The 27,447-nt window shown below is 41.4% G+C and overlaps 1 protein-coding gene across 8 annotated transcripts in view; it reads left to right on the forward strand.

Annotated features, from left to right (window-relative positions):
* Positions 1-441: 441 nt before the first annotated feature.
* Positions 442-27,447, forward strand: part of GNG12 (G protein subunit gamma 12) — a 129,681-nt gene continuing 102,675 nt past the window's right edge. For 2 of the 8 annotated variants that reach the window (XM_077967962.1, XM_077965243.1), the window contains exons 1-2: positions 509-556; positions 3,615-3,659. The gene's annotated coding sequence lies outside the window, so the exon portion shown is untranslated. 8 annotated transcript variants of the gene reach the window in all.

Raw genomic sequence — 27,447 nt, forward strand, 5'->3', positions numbered from 1 at the left:
CCGTGGCCCCAGGGCCCTTTAAATGTTACTGTGAGTGTTTTCCTCCATAGTGTCTGGGGCAGAGCCAAACTTTTGTGTAGGGGTTTGGCAGCGCTCATCCTCACAGCCCTGGGGACGGCTGGCACAGGGGCTGGCGAGGCGTTCGCACGCGAAGGAAACTTGCGAGGCGTCAGGGCGGCCCCGCGGAGGAGCGGGTCGTAGAGTGGAAGCCCTCAACTCCTAGAACTTCAGGTCCTCCATGAGAATAAGGGGAAGGGGGATGGCCAAAGACGGCCAGACGTCCACCGAGCTTTCCCAGGCCAGGCCTCTCCCCTCCTCCAGCCGGGCCACAACGCGGGCTCCGCGGCCCGGGGCAACATAGCCAGGGTGTCTGGGCGGGAGGCAGGGCCCGGCGCGGAGGAAGGAGCCTGGGGCCGCCGCCGCCCCGCCCACCCCAGCGAGGCGGAGCCGGCGCCTGGAGGAGCAGGAGGAGGAGGAGGAGAGGTCGGAGCCGTCTCCAGGAGCCCTTAGAGACCGAGTCCCGGCGGCGACGGCGGGGCAGCGCACCAGCAGGCGGGTGAGTACCAAGCGGCGGGCGCGGGTGGTGAGTCGGGTCCCCGCGGGGTCCGGGCGCGGCGCGGGGCGTCGGCCAGCGAGTTCGGGGGCCGCCTCCGAGTCCCGGGTGCTGGGAAGCGAGATGGAGGGAGGGAGCAGAGGAAGGAAGGAAGGAGGGAAGAGTGTCCTGTAGGGCGGGGACTGGTCGGGGCGCTGGGCGCCGGAGACCGGGGAGAGGCGGAGGAAGGGGGCAAGGGACACCCAGACCCAGAGGCAGAAACCGCGCGGTCGCCCTCGACGGGCGGCAACCCGAGGTCGCGGGGAGCCGGTGCCCCCACGGCTGGGGCTGGGGCTAGGCTAGGGGTGGAAGGAAAGGTCTCCCCGCGAGCTCGCTTGCCTCCTCGCCAGCCTGCGGCCGTGCGCCCCGCGCCCGATTGGGAGGCCCCCAGTGTTCCCAGCCCTGGCTTGTGGTGGTGCCAGGCGTTGGAGGAGGGCTGGAATCTGGGGGCGACAGAGACGCCACGCCCCTCTGCCTGCTTTCTACCTCCCGGGACCAGCCGGCGGGAGCGCAGCGTTGGAATCCACTGGGCGCTGGGGGTCTAGCAGGGAAATAGCGGGTCGCAGAGGGGAGAGCCCATATGACGCACCCTGCGAGGGACCCCCGAGTGGGGTCCCTAGGTTGCCCTTCTGCAGACTATATTTGCAGGTGATAAGGGGGAGGTTGAGGCTCAGTCTTGCGTGATTTTTTCTTAAAAAAATTATTGCCCCGACAGTTATCCCGTGGGTCAGGGTGACTTCTGTTTTTCATTGTAATTAGGGCGTATCAATAAAAGCTAACTTTAAAACCCTGTCAGCGCCTGCCGTCACTCACTCGTCCCTCGCTTTGTGTGTACTGTAAACTTGGCTTAAATCATTCATAACTCACGGTAAGGAAGCCGTGATTCTTGTTCACGTCGCCGCGGTGGAGTGAAACTTTGCCCAGCTGGGGCTGAGTGGAGGCACTGCCGCGGCCGGTCATCTGGTGGTCATCCTGCCGGGCGTGGTTGTATACAAACAAGTGGGTAGAGAAGGAAATCTCTGAACGCCAGAGGTAGAAGGGAGGTTCCTGCGCCCACGTGTCAGGGCGCGTTTAATGGCTGCTCCCAGCGGAAACAAACGGGAATTTATTAGACCATGTGGAGTTGGACAAACTTCACATGATTAGCTTCCTTCCCATCAGTTACTTCCTCTCCCCCCCTGCTGTCTTTGCCGACACAGTTTATATTTCCTGGGGCGGTTGTAGCTTCGCCTGAATAGGCTGTCTATAATGAATCTTTTGGATGTCGTCAGAGGCAGGGTCTGCGTCTGTGCCTTCTCTATTTTAAAAGCGGAGTTTGGCTTTGTTTTTAAAAGTGCTAGTCACCAGACTGCACCCTTGCCAGCGCTTCTCAGCTCTCAAAGTAAATTATCGCAGGATGGCGGCCCTCACCTAGGAGAACCAGGAAGGCAGGCAGCGCTAGAACGACGGGATTGAATTTTACTATTGCCAAAACAATCACATTCAAGTAAGGAGCTGTTTTGTTTTGTTTTTGTTTTTTTTTTTAACCCAATTATATGTACTAGCAAGCCCCTTTTCTAGTAAACTAACATGATTCACACACACAATTTTTAAAGTAATCAAACATTTTACAGAGTCTTAAGTGATAAAAGGACTTTCAGATAAAATGTTCAGTCCCTTTGCCTTCTCTAATAGTTAACCAGCGCCGTAAAGCCCTGGTTTAAATCCAAAAAATGCTTAAAAGTCTACTGCGTCGTTAGACCTTATAAATAATGCAGTCCTATTTTTGCTGTATTTAACTCACGTAATTTACTAGATATCGAACACCCAACAGGGCACACAGCACTGAGATTTGTGTAGAAATATATGAAAATGTGAATCTGTGTTTCACAAGAGCCTGAAAAAAATAGTATTATAAAAATTTCCTGTCCAGAAAGCTCCAATCTTACTTGAAAGCTCTCTAACAATTAGATTTGTGGATTTGTGTTGTCACTTGTTAGAGAATATCGGTGGTTTATTAAAGTGTGAGAGCAAAGGGCTTCATGGTCAGAACACTCGAGGAAGTGGTTAGCCAATATCAGATTAGTTTTTTTTTTAATTGTTGAAAACTTCTGTCTAGCAGGAAAAAAAATCAAATTTAGAATTAAGTGATTTATTGTGTTTTGCTTTAATTTGGAGTTTTATGTCAGCTTAAGCTTAACCTAGAAAGGCAAGTTGTGAAAGTCAAGTAAATTTTTCTGAGCCCTAACTTGGAAGAGAAGCTTGTTTAACAGTGATTTGGGGTGTTGGCTTTGGAGTCAGACAGACTTAGATGAAAATATTAGCTATTTAACCTTTTCAGTCTGATTTATAAGATGGGGATAATAATGGTCTCTATCTGTAGGGCTTTAAAGTATGTGAAACAGTCTTTGGAAAACACTTAAACTGGACTTAACACACAGTACATGGTCAAAATTATTAGATATTAATCTAGCTTGTTCAAGCAGCAGGCTACTGGATAAATTGCAAGGTGGTAGCTTGAACCTTCCGAAAATGCTAGATAGAGCAATTTCAAATTCCACAGAAGTAACTGGTATGTGTGTGTGTGTGATGTTTCTACCACAACAATATGAATAATTATGATTAAAGGATTAATAGTTTTAATATGCTTTTAGTGCCAAAGTTACAGTTGCATAGTAATTTTGACAGAAACATTGCATTATCCTTTACATTTAAAGATAATTTATATTTCAAATAGTTGTGTTTATTAGCCCTAGGTAGGAAAGTAGCCAGGAACTGAAGTATTCATCTTTAACCAAGTATAATTCTTAATTAAAGTATGAAAACACGTGACCCAAGGGTATCTTGTTATTTACTTTTGCATGTACTGATGTCCAAGGCCAACAGATAAGCCCTAAGAAGTGTTAGGCTGATTGTGAGTGGTTGTTTTATTTGTAAATTTTCATGAGATTGGGTGTTCAGTTAATTCAGGGACTCTACTCATCACATTGTTGACTCACTTCCTAAAATCTAAAAGATTTTTAAAATGTCTTTATCATGCCAGGCGCAGTGGCTCACACCTGTAATCCCAACACTTTGGGAGTCCGAGGTGGGTAGATCACCTGAGGTTGGGAGTTTGAGACCAGCCTGACCAACATGGAGAACGCCCCCCCCTCCCCCGTCTCTACTAAAAATACAAAATAAACTGGGCATGGTGGTGCATGCCTGTAGTCCCAGCTACTTGGGAGGCTGAGGCAGGAGAATCACTTGAACCTGGGCGACAGAGGTTGCGGTGAACCAAGATCGGCCATTGCACTCCAGCCTGGGCAACAAGAGCAAAACTCTGTCTCAAAAAAAAAAAAACAAAAGCCTCTGTCTTTAAAACAAACCCTTTAAATCTTCTTGTTTTTGTCTTAATGCACGTCAGTTGCACAGAATTGGGCTGAACCAGGAGCTTAGCTCATGCCACAGATGATTTCTCGTTTTACTAATTGCTCCACTGGGACACAGAGATGTGGTTTATAATAATTTTAAATAACTATAAAGGGTACAGTGTTATTATTAATTGTTTCTTGCCTATGACATTATGCTCTGAAACAGTTGAAGCATTTGATTGAGTAAATTATTGATGCTTTTCACTCCTAGAACATAGCATAATGATTTGTGGCTCATACTTCTAGGTGAGTAGACAGTGAGCAAGTTACTTAATCTATGCTTCCATAAGTGTTATAAGGAATAAATGAGCTAATCTATGTATATAGCGTTTGGATTAGTGCCTGGTGCATAGTCCACATTCAATAAATGTTAACATTAAATTATTGAAATTTTCTCTACATGTTGTATAATGAGCATGCATTATTTTTGTAACAGGAAAACAGCTATACAAAATTTTAGTATTTCCCCCAAATCTAAAAAAAGCTCAGTAATTTAAATAGTCCTGCCAAATAGTACTTACAAAGTAAGAGAGTTAGGCAATCATCATTATGTCTTTTGAATGTGAAATGGTTTGTAATTTGTTAAACAAGTTAATTCTTCCAAATCTCAATTCCATTTTCTTTTTCATTAGACTTTTAAAAATCAGTAATGCATGAAGTCTGTTACAGTTTAAAATGGGGAAAAGCAATGTGCACAGTTACATTGTGTTATTACAATTACAGCTAGCCTAAAAATTATTTTTAAACCATAAAAAAAGGCTAGAAGAAAATACAGACAAATTGGTGATGGGATTATGGTGCTCCCCCCACCCCAACTTGCTTTTCCCCTATTTTCCACAATGCGCCTATATATATACTAAAAAATAATTCATTTGTGTAATAGTTACTAAACAAATCTGGTTTATTAACTACAAATACTAAAAATAAAATTGTGTAATAGTTACTAAAAAACAAATCTGGCTTGTTAACTACAAATAGCAGGATTTTGTTGTTGTTTTGGAAAAAGCACCAACTTTTATGGCAGTTGAATGTCCTTCGGTTAAATGTCAAAACCTTTGCAGTGAGAATTGTTTAGCAGTAAAAGAGAAGGCCCAGAAGCTTGTAGGTTGATCTTCATGAGGAATATTTGAAAAGTCTACCAGTGGGTTTTTAGGATCTGCATATAGACCTAGTCCACTAACCTTGACTTTATGGAAGTTGTGACTTCCCAGATCCAGGCCTGCATTGATGAGCTGCGCTTTTACAGCACCTTCAGTATATCAGACACCAGGAAGACAGTAATGAGGCAAATATTGGTGCACTTAGTTTAACAGGAAGGTTGGATAGATAAAAACTAATTACAGCACAATTGTATGTATTCTATATACTGGGCTGTTTCTAAACCCTTCCCATATACAGTCTTGCTCAGTTCTCACAACAGCCCAGAGGAGGAAGCTGAGGTTCCCTAAAGTCTGAACCTTGCTTAAGTTGCAAGAACAGAATTTGACCCAGAAGCATCTTAACTCCGCATCTCATGCCCTCTGCGTAGGGATGGAGGTGCATCCAGCCAGAGGTGAGAGTGAAGAGGGCTTTATGGAGTCAGTTTTGCTTAAAAACTATAAATCACATCAAGAGAAACATGAGGAGGAGACTCCTTTTAGGTGACCTACCTGAGGAGAATCATCAGTGCCTCTCCATCAGACTTGCCACTCTTTAGCCATAGCAGTTAACACTTCCAAATGGCTGCTGAGACCCAGCAGGCCTGAAGAGAACACAAAGGTCCAGTCCTTGGTGACCCTGTGAAGTCTACCTCTTTCATCCCTGGACTCCCAAAGGGGGCCTGGATAATACAGATGAAGGAACTGACCTGCTAAGTCCTGTTCTAGAACCAGCAGATACCCACACATCCTGATCTCCCCACTTTCCTCCCTTAGGAACGACAGGAGAGTAGTTAACAGGTAGCATGGATCCAGGGCAGATGGTGGAGGTGATTTGACTTAAGATAACTTCTAGCTAGATTATTCCGTTTATTGGAGAGTCTCTCTTGAAAATCATTTCTGGTGTTACTGAAATGTTTGGTTTATCATGTCAGGCTTTATTGGGTATCATAAAAGTGCTTGGTTGTGAAGTGTCTGGTTGCCATCCTGTGACAAGGAGGGTTTTTGTCTTCTTTTAATGGGTCTGCATTTCAGAGAATTACTGTATAATAAAAACTGGAGTGTTGGCCGGGCGTGGTGGCTCAAAGATCGAGACCATCCTGGCTAACATGATGAAATCCATCTCTACTAAAAATACAAAAAATTAGCTGGGCATGGTGGCAGACGCCTGTAGTCTCAGCTACTCTGGAGGCTGAGGCAGGGGAATGGCATGAACCTGGGAGGTGGAGCTTGCAGTGAGCTGAGATCACGCCACTGCACTCCAGCCTGGGCGACAGAGCAAGACTCCGTCTCAAAAAAAAAAAAAAAAAAAAAATACTGGAGTGTTGGAGACTATTAAGACTTAATACTTTCAGTTCTGCCGGAGAGTTAGTAGCTAAAAGTTCCAAGAGATTGGTTGCTAAAATCTTCTGTAATTTTCAGTTTCATTGATTGTATAATAACTGGCTGACGATGGGCCCAGAGAGTCAGAAGGCTTTGTATTCTGTGTGCTTTCTGACACAGTAGGGCCACCACTCCCCTTATAGGCAAGGTCATGTGATTGACACATAGGATCCCCTTTGGTTGACAGAAGAGAGAAGTATAAGCTCTGGTTGAACTTGAGTTTGCGTGATCACACATGCTCACTGGAGTGAAGTCTGAATCAGTTGTCATCTCTGCACTTGTGTGTAGAGAATTGTCTTCATTCAGAACGGCTGTGTCCAGACTCACATGAGCCCATCTTAACTTCACTGATGTGAAATAATCAGGCTTTTATTTAGCTGCAGATGGCACTAGCCAAGACGTCCTTGACCACTGGACACTAAACCCTTAACTCCCCACTGGGACCCTTTGACTCAGACCCCAAGCTTGCAGTTACATCAAATTTTGTGGGATTTTGGGTGGGGGGATAAATTATTGCCGAGGAAAAACATGAGGTTTTTTCTCAAGTGAAGACTCATACTGAAATCCATTAACCCACCATAAGCTAAAGCTAAGGATGGAAAGAGGAATCAAAATCTGAAAGCCTCCTGGACTTTATTGAGGCTTATTGAAGACGTTAGTGAGATAACATCATCATACCAAGTTTAACCAGAATCTCAGGCAAATTAGAAAAGTGTAACCTTTAGACTGGATGCCTGAGTTATACCTACACTAATGAAACCTGAATTATTAGACCATGGCCTGCACATTAGACCATGGGGCTTCATGTGGGTATATAAGGTCATGATTGGCTGTGCAGATAAGTTGTCATGGGAGGGTTGGATGTCTGGCCAAGAAGCAGAAAGAATGGATTATGACTTCTTGACAGGGATGCCTTGAACTGTTGTACAGGTTGTTCACTGCACAAGAGGGCCTGGGCAAGGAGGCAAATGGGAGGTTCACATCTGCTAAACAAACAAAAACCACATGCATCCTGAAGTAGGATTGCCTCTACTAGGACAAAAGGGAACTTCTTTCTGATGCTATCAAGCCTGCAAAAGGCTAGGTGTACTTGGAGGGATTGCCTTTTTTAACACACACAAAGGCACAATATGGCTACCAGCAGTTCTGCTTCTCAAAGCCCCTACAGCCACAGTAGTCCCAGATGCCATCAGCTGGTAGAGTCTGTCACTTAACCATTTGGTTTATCATGTCGGGCTTTATTGGGAAACGTATAAACTTCATGAATGCCAGTGGAATGAAGGAATAAAACCATGTTTTCTCTGGTGTGTGTCAGCAAGGTACATGTAAAAAAGTAGTATGGATTATATATGCTAGGAAAGAAACATTCAGTGGTACACGTTGCCTATGATGAACTTCTTTCTCTTCAATTCATTATTTCTGAGGGTCACTTGCCAGGGTCACCAGCACCCGTTGTGCTGTTGGCCTGGTGCAGGGAATGGAGTAGCAGTAACTCTTGGGAATGTGGAGAGGGGTTCATGTTATTTATTGATCAGCCATAGGCCTTTTTCCTTGGGGACAGGATGCAAGTAACAGTGGTTGCAGGAGCCTTTGGAACTTACCTATGAGTAGCTGCTACTTCTGGAAAAAGGCTCCTAGTTTAGGCTAAGAGGTGCGGAGTCTTGTTGCCAAAGGTATGACAAACTCAGAGGGTTTGTCTGTGTTCCTCTTAGTACCAACTGGTACTACTTGCATGCTTTTTAAGTTGATCCTTTAGACAAGCCTATAGTCAGAATCAACTTCCTCCTCCTGGCTCCTCTTCTGGGAGGCATTTGCACAGCCTGTAGGATCAGCCATGTTTAGTGAATCTAACTGCTAAGGTAGTGGTCCTGAGGGCCAAGGTGCTGGTTCGTACTTCATACCTAGGCCATCTGCTGTTTTCTGCAGACAATACACCTTGTGAAAAAATCCAAAAGATGCAGAAACGTGAATGCCTTTCACATTTAACCTGGTTAAATGCAGCCATCTTCAGACATACTCATATTCTCAAAGCAGAAAGAGCAGAAGATGACAATTCCTAAGAATTTCTTACAGAATTTCTTTAAATAACTAATTCACTTGTTGTGTTTCTAGTATGATTTGATTACACAAAATTCCAGGAGTCTCAAGTTTTCAAGGAATATCTCTGTCAAATTAAGCAGAATATTCCAGCACATGCCTTGCCCTCTTTTTTAACATAAATATTTGATGAGCAGCATGCTTTTTCCAAGAGCAAATCAATGCTCCTGGCAGGCCTCCTGGGAGGTAATCCTAGTGTTCCTGTCTTTGCCTCCCATTCACCTACAGTTCTCTGACTTTCTTCTGGCTGTAATAAATATCAGGGGGCTCAGAGCCACCCACATCCAGCAGGTAATATAACACAGGGCAGAAATTACCCTCTCCACGCTCACTGTGCTCACCTTCTGAACTCTGGACTGAGATTTCCCTGACCGACTTTCACATGAGAACCTACCTGCCTAAACCCAGGTTTCTCCAACTCCTCCTCCTGAGCTGCTGAACTCCACCTTAGCTTTATCTCTTCCCTGCCAATCTTGTGCTTTCTTCATACTTTTGGGAAAATTGCCTATGCAACCTCTATATTTTTGAAAATACATAATATATGATCTTGAAGAAACATTATAATCTTATATAAAGGTAAACATTTTTGACAATTTCCTATAAGAATTCCCTACAAGATTTCTTTTCTTTTCTTTTTTCTTTTTTTTGAGACAGGATCTCACTCTGTTACCCTGGCTAGAGTGCAGTGGCACAATCATGGCTCACTGCAGCATCGACTTACCTGGCTCAGGTAATCCTCCCACCTCAGCCTCCTGACTAGCTCGGACTATGGGTGCCTGCCACCACGCCTGGCTAATTTTTGTGTGTTTTGTAAAAATGGAGTTTCACCATGTTGCCCAGTCTGGTCTCGAACTCCTAGGCTCAAGCAACTCCTGAGGCTGCCAGCCTCGGCCTCCCAAAGTGGTAGGATTATAGGCCTGATCCACCATGCCCAGCCCCAGGATTTCTTTAAATAGCAAATTCACAAAAAATCAAAAGTTTTCATATTCAAAAATCTTGCTCCCATCTTATCCCCATGCACGCCTTCCCATATTCTCTGCAAGTAGCAACTTGTAAATACAATCTAAAAGAATATATGGTATTTTAATTCTTCCCCCTTCTCTCATTAAAGATGGTATATATACTCTTTACCTTGCCTTTTAAAATTAGCAGTATGTTTTAGACATCTGTCTCTGCAAGTATCTCTCTCACACACACATAGAATAACAAGTTTTCCATCACGTGGATGTACCATGGTCCTCTTGACCAATCCCTACTGCTGGACCTTTGGGCTGTTTCCCAGTCTTTTGCTATTACAGACAGTGCCGTGATGAATAAAGATGTAATACATCATTTTGCTTTGTGAAGGTGTACCTAAGGATTGATGCCCAGAAGTGGGACTGCTGAATCACAGTGCTCTGTAGTACCCCTCCGGAAAGATTGAACCATTTTGCCCTCCCATTAGGAATGTATTGGATGTCCTGGTTCCTTAGGGCCACCGGCCATAAAAGTGTCAGCTCTTCTTATTTTTGCTAATCTGGTTTCTGCACAACAGTAATTTAGAGCCATTGAAATATTTTTTATTATGAGTGAGATGGTGGTTTGGGGCTGTTCTTACATCTTTTACAGAATGTTGATCCTCCTGTGGGCATTTGTTGACCTTTCCTCTTGCATACATCTCTGTCAGAATCTCCTAAATACAGACTTATGAATGTGATGGCTCTTTTGGGCCTAAGGGTAGAGTGGGCTGCCAAATTGTCAGTGCAAAATCAAGAGAAGTGGAAAGTAGGGTTTTATGCCAGTTGCTAATGTCTGAATTAAAAATAGTTTTCAGCTAATGGTATTACTAAACTGGGGCTTCTCCAAAAAACATGATGAAGATGATCTTCTAGCCTGGAATTTCTCCCTCTCAAACAAAAACAAAAGAGAGAGGTTGAGAATATATACATTTCAATAATATTTCCTGCAAAACTTAAAAACTTCCTTTTAAGAAGCCTAGAATTTTCCACTTACAAGTATCTCCTCAAAGAAGGTTATACATGCCACATTTTGTTGTTGTTGTTTACTCTCTGAATTGGGCTCCTGTTCTCCCTTTAATTTCACCATCAGAGCTTTGTCTACTGTATTTCCAGGGTGAAAGAGAAGATGAAAGTAAAAGCACAATGTAAGAAGTCAAGCCAGAGCTTAAGATTCTACAAAGGATGTGGGATTGGAGTTGCATAGAATCATCTTTCTTTTTGAAGTGCTCTTTCAGTCAGCTCTTGGGATGCTATTTTAATATAAAATTAATTTTCATCTTTTAAAAACTGAATGCCGTTGAAAGAGAGGGAAGTTGTTATATGATGGGAAGATGGCTGTGGCTTTGTTTTTGGAAATTCACAAGAGGCAGTCTTATGAATTTGAGTATAAAGTTACCCTATATCTCCATCAAAAAACAAAAAAAAGCAAAAAAACAAAAAAAAAATTTTAAACTCACAACAGAAAACTCTGTCTCTGGGAGTTCCCACACTAGCAATGAGTGGCCCATGAAAAATCCCAAAGAAAAAATTTTATCTTCCAGGCCCAGTGCTCTGTTTCTTTTCAGCTCCTGAATATGTACTTTCTGACTTTTGTGAAGGTTGCTTTGAAGTTCTCTGGATGTTTTATTTTCCTTCTAGCACTTATCTCAATCAATTGTTATATTAACCTACCTCACTATAGTGTCAGCTTCATAAGGGCAGGATCTTGGTCCAGTACCTAGAAGGGTACCTAGCACCGTTGGGTGCCTGATCAGAAGGGATTGACTGCTTCTGGAGCTAGCTGGGTCTTTGTGGTCCTGTATCAGACATGAGCCTGAAGGAGGTCATGTCAGCCATTCCTTGGCCTTTTGACAAGATACCCTAGCCCAGGGATGTTCAATCTTTTGAACATGGGCTCAAAAGATGGGCCACAGTGGAAGGAGAATTGTCTTGGGCCACACATAAAATACACGAATACTAACGATAGCTTATGAGCTTACAAACAAATTGCAAAAAAATCTCAAAATGCGGGGCGCATGTGGCCCAGGATGACTTTGAATGTGGCCCAATACAAATTCGTAAACTTGCTTCAAACATTATGAGATTTTTTTGCGATTTCTTTTTTCAGCTCATCAGCTATCGTTAGTGTATTTTATGGGTGGCCCAAGACAATTCTCCTCCTTCCAGTGTGGCCCAGGGAAGCCAAAAGATTGGACACCCCGGGTTTAGAGCTTGAGTTTGCAGTTTCAGTCTCCTGGGCAAATCACCTGACCTCTCAGATGCTGTTTTCCCGTTTGCAAAACAGAGATAGTAACACCATATTTCAACAAATTTAAGATGTCATTGATTAGATGTGCTAGTATTCTATGTGCCATTATTCTATGTGCCGCTAAGAAAAAAAAAATGCTGCTGATTAAACTATAACGCACATCAGCTGTAAGAGTGTGTTAGTTTTCTATGGCTACTATAACAAATTACCACAAATTTAGCAGCCTAACACAACAAATATGAATTATCTCACAGTTCTGTACGTTGAAAGTCAGGGTGGGCTTGGCTGGTTTCTCTCCTCTAGGTTTTACAAGGCCAAATTGAAGGTGTTGGCCTCTTATTGGGAGGCTTTGGGAAGAATTCATTTCTAGGCTCATTTAGGTTGTGGGTGGAATCTAGTTCCCTGCAATTATAGGATGAGGGCCTCTGGCTCTCTGCTGCCTCTCAGCTGGGAGCCATCAACTCCTAGAGACCTCCCTCTGGTCCCTTGCCCTTAAGCCCATATCAGAGCTAGCAACATTATGACAAATCCTTCTCACGCTTGGGATCTCTCTGCTGGTATTTGAGCTGAGAGCTGAATGAGCAGGAGGCAACCAGGTTAAATCTGGAGAAGAGCGTTCCAGGTAGAGGGAGCAGCCAGTGCAAAGGCACTGAGCTGGGAACAAGCTTTGCGTGTTTGAGCACAAAAAGAAGGCTCCTGTGGTAGGAGTGTAAAGAACAATGAATGAATTAATACGTGGTAGGAGATGAGTTTGGAGAAGTCGACAGAGAATAGGTCACATACGCCATTATAAAGAATCTGGATTTAATGAAAATGCAATTAAGAATTTGCAGGGAAATCTGCTTTTTGTTCAGACATAAGCTGTAATGAGTGTGGCATTTTGCATACACACTATGTTATTTTTGAAGGGAGGCAAGTTTAGGGTTGTGGAACTGCTGCTTTTTAAACTATTTTAAGTGTAACCAGTGCAAAGGGGAAAGAAGAGGAGGAAAGTGGCTTGGCAGAACTAGGGTGAAAATAGTGACTACCTGAATTCAGTAAACGAAGATCACAGTCTGTAGAATTTTCCTAAGACACAGCTGTAGATTGTCTGTCTCAGGCTCTTCAAATTCAGGTAGACATTTGCTGAAAACTGATCTCATCATCTTCCCCTTAAAACCTGCTTTCCGGCCTGTTTTCCGTAAGACATTTCCATCCACCCAGGTTGCTAAGCTCTGAACCCTTGAGTCATCAGGAACGCCTCCCTCCTCTTCATCTCTGCCTAGCTCGTACACCCTGCCCCCAACCAAAGCCTGGGTCCATCTCCTAAAGCGCCCATATGTCTGCTCCTCCCTACCCCCATGCCTCTCACCCGGATTGTTGTTGTGGCTTCCTAACTGACCTTTACCCTGCACACTGCCACCAGCATGATTTCTCTAAAACATAAATTTCAGTGGGTCACTTCCTGGCTGAAAATTGTCTGAGTTCCCCAGAGGCATCGGAGTCTAGTAATGAAGGTTCACACTGCCCAGGTTCAAGGCCTCGTGATGCTTCTTACCACCTCTGGAATCTTGGGAATGTTTTTCACGGCTGTGTCTCAGTTTACTCATCTCTAAAACGAGTGTGACAATAGCACTTACCTCACAGATAGGTTATGAAATGTAAATGAGTTAATAGGTGTGAAGCACTCATAACCATGCTGGGCACACAGAAATCCTCAGTAAACATTATTCTGGATCTCTCTTTCCTTTGTAGAACAATTCAAGCTTGTCTTTCTTGTGGCTCTCCACAATAGCCCCTACCTCCACCTTTCTCAGTGCCAAAAGCTTGGTCAGCAGACAGACCTCTTTGTTAGCAGTCTGCAGCTAGATAAGTCCATGTTTGGTAATTTTTATAGCAGTTTGACCATCATTTTACATCTGTTGAATCTGTTGATTCGGAACTGGACTTGCATTTTGTCCCATTTTTGGCAGTTCCTTTTTGCTGCATTTTTATGAAAGATTTGGTCCATATTGATTTGGAAGTTAAAAAAAAAAAAAAAAAAAAAAAAAAACCTGGTCTTTCCCCATGAATAGTTTGAGAAGCACTTCTGTGTCCCCACATACCCACTATGTGATTCACATTGGCCAAGTTATCCAAACTCACTGTGTAACCTTAAATATCTCTGGATTTCCTACACTGTTTCCTCTGCCTAGAATTTGTTAGACATTTATTAAGTACCTGTAATAAGTACAAGACCCTGGGGACATAAGGATGAATAAGGTTCTGCCTCTACTTTTGAGAATGTTTCCCTCAAACCACCTAGTGAATTCCTACCTGTCTCTCGAAGCTTAGCATAATTTCATTTTTTCCTTCATTCATTGAGAAAACATTTATTGGCCAGGTGCGGTGGCTCACACCTATAATCCCAGCACTTTGGGAGGCTGAGATGAGAGGATTGCTTGAGCCCAGGAGTTTGAGACTAGCCTGGGGAACCCAGTGAAACCCTATCACTACAAAAAATTTAAAAATTAGCTGGGTGCAGCCAGGCGAAGTGGCTCACGCCTGTAATCCTAGCACTTTGGGAGGCCGAGGCAGGTGGATCACAAGGTCAGGAGATCGAGACCATCCTGGCTAACAGTGAAACCCCGTCTCTACTAAAAATACAAAAAATTAGTCCAGTGTGGTGGCGGGTGCCTATAGTCCCAGCTACTTGGGAGGCTGAGGCAGGAGAATGGTACGAACCCAGGAGGTGGAGCTTACAGTGAGCCGAGATCGCGTCACTGCACTCCAGCCTGGGCGAGAGTGTGAGACTCCATCTCAAAAAAAACAAAAACAAAAACAAAAAGCATTAGCTGGGTGCAGTGGCGTGTGCCTGTAGTCCTAGCTACTCAGGAGGCTGAGGTGGGAGGATTGTCTGGGCCCAGGAGTTTGAGGCTGCAGTGAGCCATGATTGCACCACTGCACTCCAGCCTGGGCAGCAGAATGAGATATCTCCAAAAAAAAAAAAAAAAGAAAAGAAAAGAAACAAAAGAAAACATTTATTAACATTTATTAAACACCAAACACCAACTGTTTACTAGGCACCTGCTGCCTTCCCTTTCTTCCCTAAGGACCAGTAAGCTAATGAGGAAGACAGACACAAAAACAAATAATGACAGAATAATAGGCATGTTATATGGCATTGTGAATACAGCAGTATGGAAGCACAGAGGAGGAGTGTGCTGGGCTATGCCTGGGCCAGGGCAGGGCACTGGGGAGGTCAGGAATGGGGTCATAGTCAGGGTGGAGACAGTGTGTGGAAAGGTTATGATCTAGGTTTTGGGCCCACAGCCAAAGCCCAACTCTGCCATTCACTAGCCATATGACTTTGAGAGACTGCCTCTCTGAACTTGCGAGGTAGGTAGGTATTGCTTTCCTTATCTGTAAAATGGGGAAAGCAGTACCTACCTACCTCACAAGGTTGTTTTGAGGCTCACTCGGGATTGTATACATAAAGTGCTCAGATGAGTACCTGACTATCAATATTTACCTGCTGTCTGTCACCTTGTCCTCTCCTCCATCTGTGGACATATGTAAATTTTCTGTTGTCTGACTTCCCAGTAGCATGCTATTCAGCCATCATACTAATTATTACATTGAATTATGTAGCTTTATCTACCACATTTCTGTTTCCCGCATGGAATATATTGTACCCCTTGAATTCAGTGGCCTTTTTTTCATCTTTATATTGTCAGTGATAGGCAGTGTCCATGCATAGAAGACTCAATTAATGTCTACAGAAGTTGTATTGTATCAAAATAACTTTAAGCATTTTGCACTTTTCAAAAAGCTTTCTGAGGAGTCTAGTCAAACATTAATTTCCACTTTACAGATGGGGACACTGAGGCACTTTCTAGAAAGCTTCTGTTACTTGCGCAAGGTCATGGGCTAGCAGAGGGCAAAGGTGGAGTTAGAGCCCCACACCTCTTGTTTTCCTGCTTTTGTGCTGCCTCATTAAATCCAACTCTAGTGAGTTGGGAGTTGTCAGGTGCTGGCCAGGCTCAAGACCTCTTATCACTGGGCCCTACATGTCCTGAGAGGACGGCTGAGTAGGCAGGAGTCAGTCCTGGAGAGAGCCCTGTCTACACCCTTCCCCACCCCTCTGGTTCACTGCTGCCCCACAGGTATTTAAGAGTCACACCCTAAGTGGCAGGGCCCACCTGGAAACCTGGGGTGGGGATGAGGGCAGAGGACTCCAGCTGGCTTGAGCTGGAGGCAGAGGGCCCTGTCCTAAGAGTGAGTAATTTGTAACTAGACTGGAGGATGAGTGCGTCCAGGAGGAACAGGAGCCCAGATGAAGGCAGGGTCTTGGAAAGTAGTGAAAGTCCTTGCATGCATATCCAAAGGGCAGTGAATCTGTTTCTTAAATTTCTTTTCTCTCCTTCATAAACTTCCAATACATTTCCCTTCCACCCTCTTTGAAAGGGTGCCCTGTACACTGCCCAGGAGCATGTTCTGTGCTCCAGTCACTGCGGTTGGCTGTAGTCTTCATTAGGTGGGTGGGGCAAAGGGATAAATTCACACTAAGGACTCTGACCTAAACTTTCTTGAGGAAAGCTCAAAATATATGATTTCATACATTATCTTTTTCTTTCATTAGAAGAAAAGAAAAAAAGTCTCAAGAGAATAGGCTCTAGCACCTTCTGCAACCTAACTGAAGACAGAAGGGACCAGGGCAGTGGTTTATAAACTTATGTGCATGTTAGGATCAGCTGAGGAGTGACTGAAAATCACGGAGCCCCAGCCGCACCCAGCCCTGGCCTGGGGCCCAGAGGGTACAGTCTAATAAAGCTTCTAGGTGACTCCAGGGCGTGGTCAAGGTAGGAGTACTGGGTGAGCAGCCTTCTTGCTGCCAGAGTATACTGTAAGTCTCTGTAGTGCAGATGATTGACAGGAGGAGAACTCTGGATTTGGCTGCTGAGGAGTCTTGTGGATCCTGGCTCATTTCCTCATCCAGTTATGGAGTCTGTGAGAAGCCTTTGGGCACAAATCCTCCCTCATGCCAGCCCTCTGAGCCCCCCTTCCTCAACACATACCGAGCCCTACCTTTGGGCTGTCTAAATCTGTCCTTTAGGAAAAAAATGAAAACAGAAAACTCTTCCTACTTACAAATTATTGGTGTATGCTGCTAGGTAAAAACAAAAGGAATGTCCCTGAAGGAAGAACGTCACCGTTTCCATTTCGACACAGTAACCCACAGGGTAACAGCACAGCACTCTAGGGATGAGGGCCCCAGGTACACAAGGAGCCTCTGCAAGTCCTTGCCTTGGCAAGTCGTGTTTCATGGAAAGTTTTCTTGAGAAAGCTAAATCTGAGGATTCTGGGACGTGAGTGTTACTCATGGCCAGCTTCATCATATGGAGCCTGGGAGCGAATTGTTTTTTCAAGAGGCTTATGTAGGCTATTGAATTTTGATTAGAAATGGCTTTAGTGGTCAACATTAATTTTGCTTTATATCCAGCAGCATTTCTTATGTTTATCAGGGATATACGTGAAGGAAAAACTGTGAGGGAAGGCAACCTGTAAAGTTCTCATTCATAGAAATGATTTGTGACCTTGATTTCCTGGATACAAATACTATTTAAAATTTTTTTAGAGAGGTTTTGTTTGGATGGAATTTCCAATCCACATATATTTCTCCATTCCGCCTTAAGAACTAGAAGTCTTTCGTATGGTAACACTTTCCAGAAGCACCTGAAAGGAGTCCTTTGGAACTTTTGTGGCCACAAACTGGATAAAAATGAAAAATGGAATCTCAGAAGTGCAGCTTGGTTTTGAAAGTAACTTTTTACAACTTTGATTATGGGAAGTAACTTTGTTGTGTGTCTGTTGTTGACTTGGCATTACAGCTCCATTAGGACAATATAATTCGTTTTACAGAAGCAGTACAACTCAGAGAGCTTCAGTAATTTGTGCAAGGCTGCAAAGCCAGAATTGAAACCTGTGCCTGTTTGACTACACTACTCCTAGAACTAAAGAAACACATAACTCAAGTGTTAATTTTCTAATAGCTTTAAGAGACTTGTTTCCTTTTATTGTCCACAGAAGATTGTCCTGATAAGCATATAAAACATGAAAGCGTGTAAAGCATTGTAAAGCTCGAGGCTTAACGGAATTAGAGTCTACAAGAGGACAGAAAGTCCAGGGAAGAGAAAGTGGAACTGTTTCCTGGCAGGTACCATGTTTATAAAAAGCCCAGCAATCACTTATGTAAATTCATTTTTAAACTGGCTCATAACAGCTGCAAAGACTGAAATTGTCAGTTCCCAGCTCGATTGTCTTTTTATTGTTGTGACCCACCCTTGTTAAACAGGGAACTAATAGGTAGGAACAGTTTTGCTGATGGTTATTATGCCTTTAGTTGACTGTTACACTAAATGCAGGATTTTTAGTTATTTCACCAGAAAACAATGTGGAAGAAGTTCAGAGAGAACGGTGGAAAAATGACAGAAGTAAAGGGTTGGCATTCTCCAAAATTTCTAAACAGGAAGGGCTTAGGGCTGGCAGGGTAGAAGAGTGCTAAGAGACAAATCTGAAAGCTGTTTGCTAAGCAAGCACAATGTTTTGTTGTTGTTTACTTTATGTGTTTCTGTAATGTTTTCTAATGATATTTTAAATTTTTACTTTTAAAGGTGGGAAAAGGTTCACTGTCAATATTAAAAAGGGGGCTCATGTAGTATTAGGGAGCAGGAGCCTGACTGGCAGGGTTTAAATCCCAGCTCTGACACTTGCTACCTTAGTGACCTTGAACAAGTTACCTTATCTTCCTCCTGGGGTTATTGTGAGGCATAAGTTTTAATTACATATATGTGTGTGTATATACTACTATATATATATATGTAAATGCTTACAACTGTGCCTGACACTGAATAAACTAGATACTCAATAAATGCTTGCCATTATTTTAATTACTTGGAACTTAATTAATTTAATTGGAGGAGGTGATAGAGATAATGGGGGAGGAAAAGATGCAAAAATTGCCACAATTCAGCCTTCTGCAAATTCTTCCAGTATAATTAATTCTGTTTAGCATAGTGATTTGAGGTTCATGTTTTTTTTTAATTCTCATCATATTCCATGTTTATATTCTATAGTACGGTATAGTGGGAAGATCAGTGAACTATTTAATATTTAAAAACTTAACATTTTAACTCTACTTTTAAAAAGTGTTCAGTGTGGCCTCTGCAGAAAATGTACTTTCAGTGGGGTCAAGGAAGACAGAAGCTCTGTGCTGGAGACACAATTGTTCCAGTTTCCTTGGAACAGGGGCCTCCCATGCTTAGGCCCTAACTAATGCCTAAACATCGTAATGAGCAATGTCGTTTTCATTCATAATTGGCGTACCAATTCTTCTGGAGAAATACATTTTTTTTCTGGTCCTAAACTGTAACAGATTTATCATGTAGGTATAAGTTCTTATGAGAGGGCCTTTGGGGATAGGTTCTTCACTATCTTAAGTGGTTCTTCCTGGTAAATATTTAGAGAAATTTTTCTTATGGCTATTTCTTATGTTGACCCTTGAAATAATTAGAGGATGCTATTCTTATTCAGTAACTGCATTTCTATGGGAAATAATGAAGTCCAAGAGCATGTTCTCTTGATCTAATTTGATAAAGGGCCCAGTTTGGAAAGAAGAGTGGCTAGAGTCAGGAGCTTGCCATCTGGAGCTTTGGGGACAGAATTATGGGATGTTACAACAGAAAGGGGCCATTCTCGTTATGGAGTCTAACTTCTTTTTACAGATGAAGAAATGGATGCCCAGAGATTTGCCAAGTTCACATAGCTAATTGGTGGCAGCTCCAGGATTCCTGATTCCAGCTGCCCATTCCAGCAAATATATCCTTGTCATAAACGGTGTACTTAAGAGTATCTCTGTGCAAAACGTTCTGCAATGAAGGACAGGTTAAGTCTGTCTGGTGGTGTAGCCACCAGCTACTTGTGTCTCTTGAGCATATGAAATATGACTACTGTAACTTGGGAGTTAAATTTTGCTTTATTTAATTTTAATTAAACTTGTTAATATATAGCTACCATTTTGGGTAGCTCAGCTTTTATAGACATTTAGGAGGAGGAAAGGGCTTATCCTCATCTCCTACCTCATTCTCACCAAATGAGAGGCCGCCTTTTCTAATGGCTCCAGTGCAGCTGCTTTGTGCCAAACCAAGAGAGTCACTCTCAGTCTCATCTCCTCGCCTCCTGCCTCTCGAGATGAAAGTTAGCTCCTCTGTAAAATTGACATGAGTGGAGTAGATGGCTCATTGAGGCCTCTTCCACTCTGAAGCATTATGACTTTAGACCTGGCTCTCCAGTGATCATCAGTGACCTTTAGCAGGGCACATAGTCTGCCCATACCTCAGTGTCCTTATCTGTCAGCTGAAATTAACACCCGTTCTGCCCTCTCTCAGATTAGGAGAAGCTCAAAGTAGAAAATCAGTGAGATGAGCTCCGTTTGCAACCTTTATTTTTAAATAATCTATGGTATCTGGAAATATTTTTGGTTTTGATACAGATATTTTTTTTTCCAATAAGCTGCAGCAGATCCTTATTGCCAGAGTAGAGAAATAATAACCCACAGCCCATATGAAATATGAGCTGGGAGACATGGTACTGATGAAAGATGACTGATTTGATCAGTGGGTGCTAGCTTTTATAATAACTTGCTTAACTTGGCATTCCCTAAGCCATTACTCCATAGTCAGCTGTTTATCTGGAAACCCAAAGCAGATCCCTTTTCCTGAGAACTGTGACTATCTATCTTGATTTTCCTTCTTTGGCTCCTTTACTCATTGTCAGCTTATGTAAGTTTCATTTGAATACTTGGAACTGCATGTTCTTCCGTAAACAAATACAGCAAAAACCTTCTCATGATTGTTTCCTTGGTTATATCCTCTACATCAGTAGTTTTCAAACTTAATTCCTAGACAGTGATTCTCCACTGGCATATCTACTGCCTGCTGCTGAGCCTCTGCTTTCTTCAGGAGTATGCCACCAAACATTGATTGAGACATAAAATGTGTTTTTGACACCACAGAGTAAGGAGGTCTTTTGACCCAATATGAATGGGGTACAGCTTGCTCTGGGCAGCAGACAGTGTAACATCAAGTTGAGGCTAGATATTACAAAGGATGTTGCAAAGAGAGCTAGATGGCACTTCTGAAAAGTTTTGTTCCAAGCATGTAAGATAGCCAAGTCAGGCCAGGGATGTGGTACTAGAGGGTGACCCAGTGTGGAGTGGCTTAGTTGTGGATGCCCCTAGAAACCCCAGGAAGTATTATTTTACCGCAGCAGGGTTTGCCTTATAATTATGGTCGAATCGCTAAGTGTTGTGTTAGTCCTTTAATTCTGTTAATGGTGCCACCAAAAATTGTAGTATCTGTAACGATCAAAGAGCATTTCCCTGCCCCAGAGGTCCCTTGGGGATGGCTACAGGGAACCAAGTGGGACATCAAGGGCACACATCGAGCTCCCCCTACCCAGTTCAATCAGAACTGGTTCAAGTTTATGTGTTCCACAGATCAGCTTTCTGAATAAGATTCCTTTTGAAGAAAGGATTCCTCTGCTTATAAAGAAAAGAAGTTGAAAACTATGATGTTAGAGCAGCAGTTCTCAATTTTTAATGAGCATCAGAATCACTTGGAGGGCTGTTAAAACACAGATTGCTGGGCCCACCACCAGAGGATTGAATGTGCCTGAGTTGCAGCTTGAAAATTTGCATTTTTAACCAGTTTCCAGGTGATGCTGATGCTGCCAGTCCAGGGGGTTGAACCACTGATTCTAGCAAACAGAAATGTTAACACTAACTGCCTGTTACATTACATGTGATAAATTCCATGTCATTTGGTTTTGACAACCTTTTAAAGTATTTCTGTCCCCATGTACAAAGAATAAAACTGAGACATAGTTTCAGTAACTCACCAGTCATCACACTGTGGTCATCACAGAACCGGAGTTTGAACCAGGTCTGGGTAAGGCCAGACCCCTTCCATATCCAAAATGTCACTCGCCTTCCTTGTAGACCTATGGTTCCCAACCTGTGGTCCAAGGTGGGGAGGAGGAGGGAAGATTTATTGTTTTGGTTTGCAAATCCAGATGTAAAGCAGACATTGCTGGCAGACTAAATGTCTCACAAATCAGTCTTTTTTTAGTCTTAATAAACTTTAAATTTCATAGCAGTTTTAGGTTCACAGCAGAATTGAGCAGAAAATACAGAGAGTTCCCATATACCCACTGTCCCTATGCATAGCCTCCTCCACTGTCCACATCCCACACCAGAGTAGTACATTTATTGCAATCAGTGAACCTAAGTTGACACATCATTATCAGCCAAAGTTCATAGTTTACATTAGGATTCACTTTTGGTATTCTACATTCTATCGGGTTTTTTTTTTTTTTTTTTTTTTTTTTTTTTTTTTTTTTTGAGACGGAGTCTTGCTCTGTCACCCAGGCTGGAGTGCAGTGGCCGGATCTCAGCTCACTGCAAGCTCCGCCTCCCGGGTTTACGCCATTCTCCTGCCTCAGCCTCCCGAGTAGCTGGGACTACAGGCGCCCGCCACCTCGCCCGGCTATTTTTTTTTGTATTTTTTAGTAGAGACGGGGTTTCACAGTGTTAGCCGGGATCGTCTCTCGATCTCCTGACCTCGTGATCCGCCCGTCTCGGCCTCCCAAAGTGCTGGGATTACAGGCTTGAGCCACCGCGCCTGGCCCGGTTTTGACTAATATATGATGGCATATATTCACCAGTGTAGTATTATACAAAATAGTTTCACTATCCTAAAAGTCCTGTGTGCTCTGCCTGTTCATTCCTCTCTCCCTCCTAACCCTTTGGCAACCACTGATATTTTCACTGTCTCCATAGCGGAATGTCAAATAGTCGGAATCTTATAGTACATAACCTTTTCATATTGACTTCTTTCACTTAGTAATATGCATTTAAGCTTCCTCTGTGTCTTTTAATGGCTTGATAGGTCATTTCTTTTTAGCACTGAATAATATTCTATTGTATGGATGTATCAAAGTTTATTTACCCACTGACTTACTAAAGGACATTTTGGTTTCTTTCAAGTTTTGCCAATTATGTACAAAGCTGTAAACATCCATGTGCACATTTTTGTGCGGGCATACATACGTCTTCAGTTTATTTAGGTAAATACAAAGTTGTACAATTACTGGATTATATGGTTAAGAGTATGTCTAATTTTTTTTTAACTGCCAAACTGTCTTCCAAAGTGGATGTACCATTTTGCATTCCCACAGTGAGAGCTCCTGTTGCTCCACATGTTCATCAGCATTTGGTGTCATCAGTGTTTTGGATTTTGACTATTCTGGTAGGTGTGTGGTGGTATCCCATTGTTGTTTTAGTTTGTAATTCCCCAGTGATGTAATATTGAACCTATTTTCAGATGCTTATTTGCCATCTGTATGTTTTCTTTGGTGAGGTATATGTTCAGGTCACTTTTGATCATTTTTCAATCAAATTATTTTCTTATTCTTGAGTTTTAAGAGTTCTTTATATATATTTTGGACAATAGTCCTTTATCAAAAGTGTCTTCTGCAAATATTTTCTCCCAGCCTGTGGCTTCTCATTCTCTTGACATTGTCTTTGGCAGAGAAGGTGGTTTTCATTTTAATGAAGTGTAGCTTATTCTCTCTTTTGTGGTTCATGCCTTTGGTGTTGTATGTAAAAGCCCATTGCCATACCCGTGGTCATCTACATTTTCTCTTATGTTTTCTTCTAGGAATTTTCTAGTTTTGTATTTTACATTTAGCTCTGTGATCAATTTTGACTTAATTCTTATGAATGTTATAAGGTCTGTGTCTAGAATCTTTCTTTTTTGGGGGGGAGCGGGGCGGGGGGGGGCATGTGGATGTCCAGTTCTGGCACTATTTGTTGAAAATACTATTTTTGTTCCATTAAATTACCTTTGCTCCTTTGTTGAAGATCAGCTGCCTATATGGGTCTGTTTCTAGGCTCTATTGTGTTCCGTTGACCTCTTATCCTATTTCTTGGCTAATACCACACTGCCTTAATTTCTCTAGCTTTATATTAAGTCTTGAAGTCAAGTGGCGTCAGTCCTCCAACTTTGTTCTTCAATATTGAGTTGGCTATTCTAGGCCTTTTGCTTCTCCATACTTTATATTCAGTTTGTTTACATCCATAAAATAATTTTCTGGGATTTTGATTGTGATTGCACTGAATCTATTGGTCAAGTTGGGGAGAGCTGACATCTTGACAATATTGTGTTTTTCTGTCTATGAACATGGACTATCTCTTCATTTATTTCTTCTCTGATATATTTCATCAGCATTTTGTAGTTTTTCTTATACAGATCTTGCACATATTGTTAGATTTATACCTAAACATTTCATTTTGGGGGTGCTAATGTAAATGGTAATGTGTTTCTAATTTGAAATTCCACTTGTTCATGACTGGTATATAGGAAAGCAGTTGACTTTTGCATGTTAACCTTGTATTCTACAACCTTACTATTATTTCTTATTAGTTCCAGGAATTTTTTTGTCAGTTTTTTCAGAGTTTTTACATAGATGTTCATGTCATCTTTGAAAAAGGCAGTTTTATTTCCTCTTCTCCTATCTGTATATCTTTTATTTCTTTTATTTACTATTGCATTACCTGGGACTTGCAGTAAAAAGTTGAAAAGCAGTGATGAGAGGGACATCTTGGTCTTTTTCCTAATCAAAGAGCAGGAAAACTCCAAGTTACTCACTATTAATTATGGGCTATTTTGTAGATGTTCTTTATCAAATTGAGGAAGTTCCCCTCTATTTTTAGTTTACATATTTTTTTAAAAAAATCATGAATAGATGGTGGATTTTGTCAAATGCTTTTTCTGCATCTATTGATATGATCATGTGACTTTTCTTTTTTAGCCTTTTGATGGGATGGATTCCATTAATTGATTTTCAGATATTGAACCAGCCTTACTTACCTTGAGGTAAATCTCCTTTGGTAGCAGTGTGTAATTCTTTTTTACATTGTTGGATTCAATTTGTTAGTATTTTATTGAGGATTTTTGCATCTTTATTCATGAGAGATACTCTTAAGTTTTCTTGTAATGTCTTTATCTGGTTTTGGTCTTAGGGTAATGTTAGCCTTATAGAATGAGTTAGGATTTATTCTCTCTGCTTCTATCTTCTGCAAGAGATTCTAGAGAATTGTTATAATTTCATCCTTAAGTGTTTAGAAGAATTCACAAGTGAATCCATCTGAGCTTGGCGCTTTCTGTTTTGAACAGTTATTAATTATTGATTCAATTTCACTAATATAAATAGGCCTATTGAGATTATCTGTTTGTTTTGTGAATGTTGGCAGATTGTATCTTTCAAGGAGTGTGTCTGTTTCATCTGGGTTATCAAATTTGTGGACATAGAGTTGTGCATATATTTCTTTATTAGCCTTTTAATGCATATGGGATCCGTAGTAGTGTCCCCTCCTTTATATCTAATATTGGTAATTTGTCTTCTTTCTTTTTTTCTCAGCCTCACTAGATGCTTATCAGTTTTATTGACCTTGTCAAAGAAACAGCTTTTGGTTTCATTGATTTTTCTCAATTGGTTTTTTTCTGTTTAATTTCATTGATTTTTTTTTGCTTTATTTGTTTAATTTGAATTTTTTATTTTTTATTTTTATTTTTCATTGTATATTAATCATTGCCCATGCTTAATTTGAATTTTTTTCTAGTTTCTTAAGGTGGAAGCTTAAATTACTGATTTTAGATCTTTCTTTTTTTCTGATATATACATTTAATGCTATAAATTTCCCTCTCTTAAGCACTGCTTTGGCTTCAGACCATAAATTTTGGTTAGGTATATTTTCATTTTTATTAGTTCAAAATATTTTTAAATTTGAGATTTCTTCCTTGACTCATGTATTTTATAGAAGTGTGTTGTTTAATCACTAGGTATTTTGAGATTTTCCAATTATCTTTCTGTTACTGAATTCTAGTTTAATTTCATTGTTGTCTAAAAGCAGACATTATATGGTTTATATTCTTTTAAATTTGTTAAGGTTTTTTTATGGCCCAGTATTTGGTCTCTCTTAGTGACTGTTCCATGTGAACTTGAAAAGAATGTGTATTCTGTTGTTGTTGGATAAAGTAGTCTATAGAAGTCAATTATATCCAATTGATTGGTAGTGCCATTAAGTTCAACTGTTGGCTTTAATGTTTGTCTGCCTTGTAGATCTGTCCATTTCTGATAGAAGGGCATTGAAATCTCCAATTATAATGGTGAATTGATCTGTTTGTCTTTGAAATTCTATTAGTTTTTTACCTAGCTTATTTTGACACTGTTCTCAGGTGCATACATGACAAATATTGTTATGTTGTTAGTGAATTGACCCCTTTATCATTATGTGATGCCTGTCTTTATTCCTGGTAACTTTCCTTGTCAGCTCTGCCTGAAATTAATATAGCTACTACTATTTTCTCTATTAGTTTTAGCATATGTCTTTATCCCTTTACAGTCATCCCTTGGTATACACAGGGGATTGGTTCCAGGACCACCCCTCTGCCCTGCATGTAACCCAAATCTGTACATACTCAAGTCCCACGGTTGGCCCTGTGGAACCCGCACATATGGAAAGTTGGCCCTCCAAATATGTGGGTTTCACATCCTGTAAATATTAAATATTGTATTTTCCATCCTTGTTTGAAAATAATCCAAGTAGAAGTGGACCTTCTCAGTTCAAACCTGGGTTGTTCCCGGATCAGTTGTATGTATGGACATAAGCGTATATCATTGGATATATTGTTGCTATTTTTTAACAAAGTATATCTGTTAAATCAATTAAAATTAAGAAAAATTAAAGTTAGTATTTTACCTTCACTTATGCATTCTCTGATGCTTTCTTTCTTTATGTAGATCTGAGTTTCTGACCTATATCGTTTTCCTTCTCCCTGAAGAATTTCTTTTAATATTTCTTACAAGGCAGGTCTACTGGCACCAAATTCCCTCAGTTGTTTTTTAATCTGAGAATGTTTTTATTCCTCTTTTATTTTTGAAGTGTAATTTTTCAGGGTACATAATTCTAGGTTACTGGTTTTTTTTTCTCAGTACTTTATATGATTCATTCCACTCTCTTGCTTACATCAATTCTGAGAAGTCAGTGTAATTATCCTTGGTCCTGGATGGGTAAGATTTGTTTTTTCTTCTTTCAAAAGTTTTTATCTTTGATTTTTTGAAGTTGAAATACGTTATGCCTAGGTTTTTCTTTTTTCTTTTTTTTTTAAGTATTTATTCTGATCGGTGTTTCTGAGCTTCCTAAATTCTGTGGTTTGCTGTCTGACATTAATTCGGGGGAATTTTCAGTCATTATTGCCTCAGATAGTGCTTCTGTTTCTTTCTCTTTATTTTTCTGGCATTCTCATTACATGTATGTTACACCTTTGTAGACATGCTGTAATTCTTAGATATTCTGTTTTGTTTCTTTTCATCTTTTTTCTCTTTGCTTTTCAGATTTTGAGTTTCTATTGTCGTATCTTCAAGCTTAGAGATTCTTTCCTTAGCCCTGTTCAGTCTACTAATGAACTTATCAAAGGCATTCTTTATTTCTGTCTTTTAAAATTCTTAGAATTTCCGTATT

Source organism: Macaca mulatta, chromosome 1, assembly GCF_049350105.2.
Source record: "Macaca mulatta isolate MMU2019108-1 chromosome 1, T2T-MMU8v2.0, whole genome shotgun sequence".
In the NCBI taxonomy this organism is placed as follows: domain Eukaryota; kingdom Metazoa; phylum Chordata; class Mammalia; order Primates; family Cercopithecidae; genus Macaca; species Macaca mulatta.